Genomic DNA, 8,220 nt, shown 5'->3' on the forward strand with positions numbered 1-8,220 from the left:
CCCGAAATACAAAGGAGGGATGGATGAGCTGTCACCAGTGTCTGCTTCCCTCTACTGTTTAGCCTCCTGAGGGCATGAATCAGCGAGGCAGCAGTGGCCCCAAGGCCCAGGGAAAGGGCGGGAGGAGGAGCTGACCCCATAGTGGCCATGCTGTGTCATGGGCAGAGGCAGGGAGCCCAGAACGGAGACATAAACAGCACCTTGAGCTAAACTACAGCAACAGCTGCGGATTTTCCAAAGCTTCCCTCAAAAGTCGCCTCCACCACCCATCCAGGGACTGAACAAGGAATGCCAGTGCTGACAGGAAGCTCAGAGTGTTCTGGGCCCTTGAACAGTGCAAAAAAAAAAATGCGCCTGAGACAGCAAGAGACTGGCCCAAAGCCATGAGTGGACAACAGATGCCTGTCCAGTGAGTCCTCACCAAGCTGCTCTTGAGCTGGAACCCAGAGGTCTTTTCTGAGGGTCTGTGGGTATCTCTTTTTGGGTCCAAAGCTGAGGCTTGCCAGGAGCAGGGGCTCACCCATCCTCAGGAAGCAGCTATGCTAGGCCCTATCAGGGCATTCATGCCTTCAGCTCCAACCAGTCACTAATGATACAGAATCAAAATAGTGTCTCTGCCTTCACAGCATACCTGCTAGTGGGTAGAGATAGAACCGGAGTGAATTGGCAAACATACTGTAGGACAGGAGAGGGGGGATGTGCTGTGAAGCAAGGAAAGTGAGCTGGAAGCAAAGGTGAGCGTGGCTGCTTGGAACAGAACCATCCTGGCTGCCTGGCATCTGAGTGAGGAAGGGGAGCAGTCTTCCTGGATCTCGGGAGGAAGAGCAGTCCAAGTAAGAGCTGCAGAGAAGAACAAACTGGCGTGCAAGGGAATTGCTCATCAGTTGTCAAGGCTGGAGGAACTGGAATGAGCATGGGAGGATTCAGGTAGAAGGAGCTGGTGATCTACCAGGATGCTCTAAATCATGTCAAAAAGCCTCTGACTTCACTCAGAGTAGGACAGAAACAACTGCTGACCTCTGTGCCAAGCACTGGTATTCTCTGACTTAGGTGCTAAAGGGGTGATTTGTTGCTTCAAAATGTATTTATAGGGAGAGCTAATTTAGTTAACCAGACACTGCAAACAAAGAGCAAGAGAAAGAAAGTTGAAAAAGATGCAAGATTTGAAGGTAGGATGGAGTCTTCCTGACCCTCCTTACAAGTGGAAGAATGGTGTCTCTGGACAAGATTTCCCTGTGGATCCAAGGCTGTGATGGACTAGAACCACAGACTAGTTGCCTCTGTAGCTCAGAGAAGTCAGACATCTGGGGCCTGGAAGGAACCTAGAGACCAGCAATCAGACCCAGAGCTGAAGTCCCCTACAACTGCTTTTAAACAGCGTTGTGGTGGAAAACAATAAAGACCTTGCTTGGAGTGGTAGTGAGGGGTTCTCATCTGCAGTATTTGCCAATTCCTATGGGGTGACTACTCCACCATGACTGGCTTCAAGCTATCAATAGTTTAAAACTGCCAGCAAGGGGCTGGAGATGTAGCCCTGTTAGTAGAATGCTTGCCTAGCATGCATGAAGCCCTGGCTTTCATCCCCAGCACCACATAAATTATGCATGGTGGCACATGCCTGCAATCCCAGAACTTGAGAGGTAAAGGCAGGAAGACCACAAGTTCAAGGCATCCTTAGCTACACAGAGAGTTCTAGGCCAGCCTAGGACTTGGAAGACTATCTGGAAAATAATCCTGAAAGTATCCTTACTGACCCTTGAGAGCCAGTGCAGGCTGGCCTTGGGACTGCTGTGTGCCATCTTTTTGCTAAACACCTTTGGTAGTAGTAACCACTGCATTTGGTTATAATCAGAATTCCTAGGCTATGTGAAAACTAGATGCCTTGGAAATTTGTTTTCCCCAATCAGCTCCTTGTGACTCTCACTATATAAGTATATACTTACTGTCCAGAATATCAGTCAGTATAAGCTGGGTTGTGGTGTAGTAACAAATAACCCCTTCGGCAAGAATTGGGGATCGGGAAGCTAAAATCATGTGCCTACTTTATAAGATGGTTGATAGACATCACTTGCTGCATTTGATACTGTTAAGATGTGAGAAGCTTGCTGGCACAGACTCTGAGCTTTGATGGTATTTCTGGGGTATGAGTTAATGAGATGATGATCAGGGCAAAGCAAACAAAGAGGGCCTAGACTCAGGTAAAGTTGGTGTCAGTCTAGAACTTTCTACCCCTGCCACAAGGAAGGTAGGCTTTCACATAAGCTAGCTCCAAGGCTTACCCACTCAAGCCAGGACTAAGTGAGACCTAACTATGTGAATGATGACGTCTGTGTTGAACTTCGAGCATGAGAGTGAGCTATAGCTAAAGACTCAGTTACCACACACAGGGGTGTGCAGACACACACACACACACACACACATACACACACACACAGTGTGAGATAATGCACATACCAGTTAACCCAATCCAGCCATTCTATGCATACATGATTCAAAATATGTTGTACACCATCGATTTTTGTCAACTAAAATAATTATTTAATTAAAACACTGGCCACAGTGGCACGCACCTTTAATTCCCATACTCAGGAGTCAGAGGCAGGTGGAGTTCTTCTGTGAACTGTCTGCAAATCTCCTCTAATCTTCATTTTTGTGGGTTAATCATCTGTTTATTTCATGATTAAGAGCTCTTTGTAAATTATCTGCATTAGAATGTTCCTGTCATTTTAGGACTTCCAGCAAAGATATAGAGCTGCCACTTTAATCTGACTTTTGGATAGACAATGATTGAAACTATTCACACCAAAAAGTAATTCATGGGCCCAGGCATGTCGCTCATGCCTATAATCCTAGCATGCTGGAGATGGAAACAGGAGGATCATGAGTTCAAGGAGAGCTTCAGCTACAAAGCAAGTCCCAGGCCAGCCTGGGGCACCCAGTAAGATCTTAGAACAAAAAAGTTCTAAAAAAAACAAATAAATCAATGTCCATCTGAAAATTGAAATTAGTTAAATGTTCATATTTTATTTATTAAATTTATCAACTCCTTGTCACAACTATAGTAAATGTTTTCCAGCCTATCATTTATTTTAACTTCTATTTATTATGTCTCTTTCCATAAAGAATATTTGTATTTTATATAAACATATCCATCAGAATTTTACTTTATGGTTTCATGATATATCTAGCAAGGCTTTCAGAATCCCAGGCTCATGGCAAATACTTATATATTCATTAACTACTTTTTGGCTTCATGATTTCACATTCAGCATTTGATGGATTTGCAGTCTATTCTGCCCAGGGAACTACATAAAACACACATTCCCACCTCCTGCTTGTGACTGTAGTTATTACAATACCATCTATGTTAAAATCGTCTGTCCCACTCATTGGAGTGCCACCTTCAACCCTGAAGTTTTTCCTGTACTCCTATTTTTGGGCTGTGTGTCCTCCAATGAACAGTCATCCTGGGCAGTACCATGCCAGTCACTGTTGTTCTGTGCTGGAACTGTGCAGTATGACACAGATGTATAGATTCTGCAAGCACAATGCTTGTACCAAATCCCCTGCTCCTCTCTTCTACCTGTGTGACCTTGGATGTCATACTTGTCCTGCTGTCCTTCCATCACTTATCTGTGAGTGACAAGAATGTCACTATCTGTCTTATACGCTTGTGGTAATGAATTAAACACATCAATGCATGTAAAGTGCTCCTGAGGCAGCAGAACAGGCATGATTTCACTTTAATGTCCATCAGGACCACATTCCCTTATCCTCTTACTAATCCCCATTTTGTTGATTGTTCTTTTCTCCCAAATGAAACCCAAAATGATCACGTGTCAAATTAAAAAGAAAATCCTACCTAGGGTATAGTAGAGATTGTATTGGAAGTGCAAACCCGGAGAATCTGATAGTGCAACAGGGTTTCTTTTTCTTGTCCAAGAATAAGATGTAGTAATTGAGAAGAAGAGGCAGAGAAGGAGGATTGTGTCTTGATAGTCAAATCTCTTTTATTCCTCCAATACAAAATAGAAGAATTTTTCCCAAAGTAGGACATATGTTCCCTGGTAATGTTGCTGGGGAAATTGGGGTCTCCTCTAGGGTTCTTAGTATCACTAACAAAAGAATTTAAAAACCGACTCATAAGGAAGTTCAATGACAGTCTTAACTCAGAAAAGCAGGCAGACTTTAGCAGAGCTGGACAGCGAGACACACTAATTAAAGAGATAATTAATCCTTCCATCTCTTTAACATGGCCTAAAGTGAGTTAGCCTTCACAGGCCCAGGTGAGCCAACTCTCCTGTTGTGGGCAGTTTGGAAAGTTAGGCCTCCACCCAAGATCAGAGGTGGATTCCATTCTTTTGAAGAGAAGGACATAGCTCTCCCTTGATGGGCCTCACTGGAGCCCTGATCAAGGCTACTGTAACACTAAGCTTATGTCTCCGAGTATTTATAATTGTGCTATTAGTGAGAAGGGGATTATCATTCATATTACAGACGAGAACACTGAGTTTGTTGTGGTTATTTCATGACCTGCCGGTTCATTGGTGAAAACTTCTATGTCACACAATCCTCACTTTTTATTTTCCAAACGCAATCATATCTCTGCAAACGTCAATTATTTTCCTCCTGGTTCCCAACTTAAAACATCGCACACACAAAAGCACAGGCTCAGTAATTCACATTTAATTTCCTTCTTTTTCTTCTCTTGCCTAATTGCATTCAGCGTACTTTCAAAATTAGTTTCCCGGTCTTGCCCCTAACTTTAATGGAGATATCTGTCTGTCTTAGTCCTCAGTGTAACGAGTTTGGTCCCTGCAAGCAGGTGTCGTGGTTTGGGATTTGGGGTTCGCTTTTCCCAGTAAAGAGAGACTTTTGCAGAGCCTTTCTGGCCAGCCCACGTTGTCACTGTGCGCCCTGCGCGGGCAGAGCTGCACTGGGGGCTGAAGTTTCTCCCCGCGTTTCCGCTTGAACAGCTTCCAAGCCTAGCCTTTAAAATGCCCGGGCGGCCGCGGCTCGGCTCACAATCGCTCTCGCGGCTGCCGGAGGCTCGCCGCGCCACGGGGCGCTGACTCAGCTGCAGCCTGGCCGCTTCGCCGAGTCTGGCCTGGGGAGCGCGCGCCCCAAGCCGGCGCCCGCGCCCTGAGCCCAGAGCTGGGTCGCCTGGAAGCGGGAAGCACCACAGCACGCGAGCCGCGGGCGTCTGGGGCTGGAGGCTGGCGCGACTAGGGCCCCGAGCGCGCGGGACGCGCCTGGTCAGGTAAGACTGCGGGAGCATGGTCCAGAGCATCCTCCGGGCGGGGCGAGGGCGCACCTTCGCCTGCGGGAGCACTGTGCGGGGCTCCAGCGGCAGGCGCTGGCTCTGCTAATGCAGTGGGGCCTGGCCAAGCCGCGACCACCAGGGGACCCGGTCGCGAGGAACCAGGACCCCTCCGCGGCCCTGCGCCTGGCGCCTTTGTCATCAGCCAGGAGGGCCAGACCCACGCGTGGCAGGTTAACAGCAGCGCTGAAGATGGAACTGCACAGGGCTCTGCGTTGCAGCAGCCGGCTGTCCTGCAGGGCTTAGGTCTGAACGAACACCCTGCGAGCCGATGATGCTGTGTTCAGATCCAGCACCTGCCCCTGTGGGAGATTTTCTGCCCTCGGCCTTTGAGGGATCCAGAGAGTGTGAGTTGAAACTGAATCAAAGTTTCCAATTTCCTCTTGTCAAGTTCAGTGCTTAAAATTCCTTGTGCTTGTGGTTGACAGGAACCGAGGACAGGTTTTCATCAACTGTAGTTGATGAAGGTCATAATTGATGGAACTTCTGGGAAAAGTTCTGTTGGTGGCAGTCTTTCTAAAGAAATGTCAGTTCTCAGTTGGTTTTTTGTCTTGCTCTGTTATGAAAATCCTAACTCAAGCTTTCAAGTATTTTGCATATATCAGTGGAGAATGACTCTAACGATGCTGTGTGCTGTGGAAAACGAATCATGCTGATGAATTTGGTAAGAGTCTTGATTGCCCATAGGGAAAGTTCTAGAATGGGAACACAGAAATTCCAGGGTGATTTGTCTTCTCATTAAGTGCACCTTAGGGTCAAAGTGTTCTGTCAGGATGTGACTCTGTGCCCAGAAAAGAAGCCCCATCCCACTCTATGAGCCTTCCTGGAAAGGCTCCCTGCTAACCTCTCCTGCATCAGCTTGGAGGTTCAGTCCCCACATCCTCTGGGTTTTCCTTGGCCTCCCAAATCTCCGCTAGGGCATCTAAGCTTCTGGCCTGACACAATAATCCATGAGCCTTCTTGATCTTTCCCATTAAGGATGTGTGCAGTGAATTCTGGGTTCAGCGCTGCAGCTCCTGGATCTGTAGTCCTGGGTTTCCCTCATCCTCAGCAAGCTGCTTCCTGAGCAGGGCTGTAATAAGTGGATTCATTTCAATTCACGATATTCTGCAAAGTAGGTTTAGGAGGTCATAAAGCCAAACACCAAGCCTTTGGGTGTGATTTATAAATTGGACTTTGGTTAAGGTTACATTTTCGGGGGTGGCTCACCATTTAATATTGCACCAGCTTCGAGGACACATTAGGGGGTTTGTGCAAGCAAACCTCTCTCCTTAGGAAAAGTACCCTGAAACAAATGGCCTTACATTTACCCAAACAAAGAACTGTGAATAAGCTGTTCATTTATTCTGTGTAATCTTTGCATTAATATACTCTGGTTCCAAAGGATTAATTTCCCAGCCACATTTCCAGTAATACCATTTATTATTTCAGAACAAAATGCAAGTAATGAAGGCATGAGGTACAATATGTCTCTGAATTCACCGAAGTGTGGAAAATTATAGAAAATTTCTGGCTATTAAAGGACAAAAATGTAAACCTAAAATAAACAAGGTTAGGGTGGGTGGAAAAGGGGAAAAGCACCCATATATGTGCCTGAAAAACTAACAAGAAGTTTAATGACTACTCACAAACTGTGATTTAGAGAACTGCACATCTTCCTAGCTTATTTTCTTACCGAGTTAGTGAAAGAGGCAGCCATTCCAAATATACTGCCTTGCTTGTTAATCTTACTTTGACAAATATTTACACTACTAGGGCACAGTATCACAGCATGGCCTCAAAATCAGCAGCCCCATGGCAGTTCATGTATAGTATTGCTCAAATTCAACATGATTTCTAGGACTTAAGTGGAATGACATCAAGGAAAATGTCCTTACATTATCTGGCCTGGCCACAGTAGAAAGAACAATTTTTATGAAACTGACAAGGTTCCAAGTCTCTGAAGTTAATGTTTCTAATAAGATCAAATGTGAAGGAAAGCCCTTATGACTCTAAATTTTGGCATGGAAGACTCTGGAATTACTCCATGTCTGTGGATGTTTTAGGTAGCTAAAGTTTGTTATTTAAAGTGATATTTGGGAATAGTTGCACTGCTTTTGAAGGAAATACTCTTAAAGAGCTGTATGTGCCTCCTACCATCAGAGAACTGGCTGATGGGAATCTGCGTTTCTTGCCAAATCAAGATTGGTGCTAGGAAAATCAGGTATCCTGGGCACCCTGAAGAGAAAGCGCTTGTGTGTGTGTGTGTGTGTGTGTGTGTGTGTGTGTGTGTGTGTGGTTGTGTGTGTTTGGTCAGAGTGTGGTCCTGGCCCTGCTACTTAAGCTAGTCAACTTTCTAATCTCTGAATCTCTTATTAAGCCCCAGGATAATCAATGCCAGCTCTGTTGCACTCAAGTATCTGCTGTACATTATCATGGAGTTTTCAAAGTAACATTTTGTGTATGTATGTGTGCAGTGTAATGTATGTGTGTGTATGTTCATGTGTGTACAGGGGCACATATACATGCGTGGGTGCATATAGAGACCAGACACTATACCATGTGTCTTCTTCAATCTCTTTCCACCTTATTTATTGAGACAGGATCATTCACTGAACCTGGAGTTCACCAATTCAGCTAGACCAACTGCCCAGCAAGCCCCTGGGATCCTCCTGTCTCTCCTTCCCCTGTGCTAGGATTAATGGTATGCACCATGAGCCCAGCTTTTATATGGGTTCTCAGGATCTGAACTTAGGTCCTCATGCTTACATGCCAAGCACTTTACTGACAACCATCTCCTCAGCTTTTAGAGGAACATTTTTAAAAATTATTTATTTAATAACCACATAATTAGAAGAAGCATTTCATTACAACAGCATTGACATATTCAATAACAATTTCCAGAGCTAAGATGCATCTCT

The 8,220-nt window shown here is 45.4% G+C and overlaps 1 protein-coding gene across 1 annotated transcript in view; it reads left to right on the forward strand.

The window, feature by feature from the left end:
* Positions 1-5,047: 5,047 nt before the first annotated feature.
* Ctxnd1 (cortexin domain containing 1) overlaps positions 5,048-8,220 on the forward strand; it is a 68,823-nt gene continuing 65,650 nt past the window's right edge. Inside the window, exon 1 of the mRNA XM_029556270.1 lies at positions 5,048-5,260. The gene's annotated coding sequence lies outside the window, so the exon portion shown is untranslated. The remainder of the gene's footprint in view (positions 5,261-8,220) is intronic.

Source organism: Nannospalax galili, unplaced genomic scaffold, assembly GCF_000622305.1.
Source record: "Nannospalax galili isolate Female #2095 unplaced genomic scaffold, S.galili_v1.0 scaffold627, whole genome shotgun sequence".
NCBI lineage: Eukaryota > Metazoa > Chordata > Mammalia > Rodentia > Spalacidae > Nannospalax > Nannospalax galili.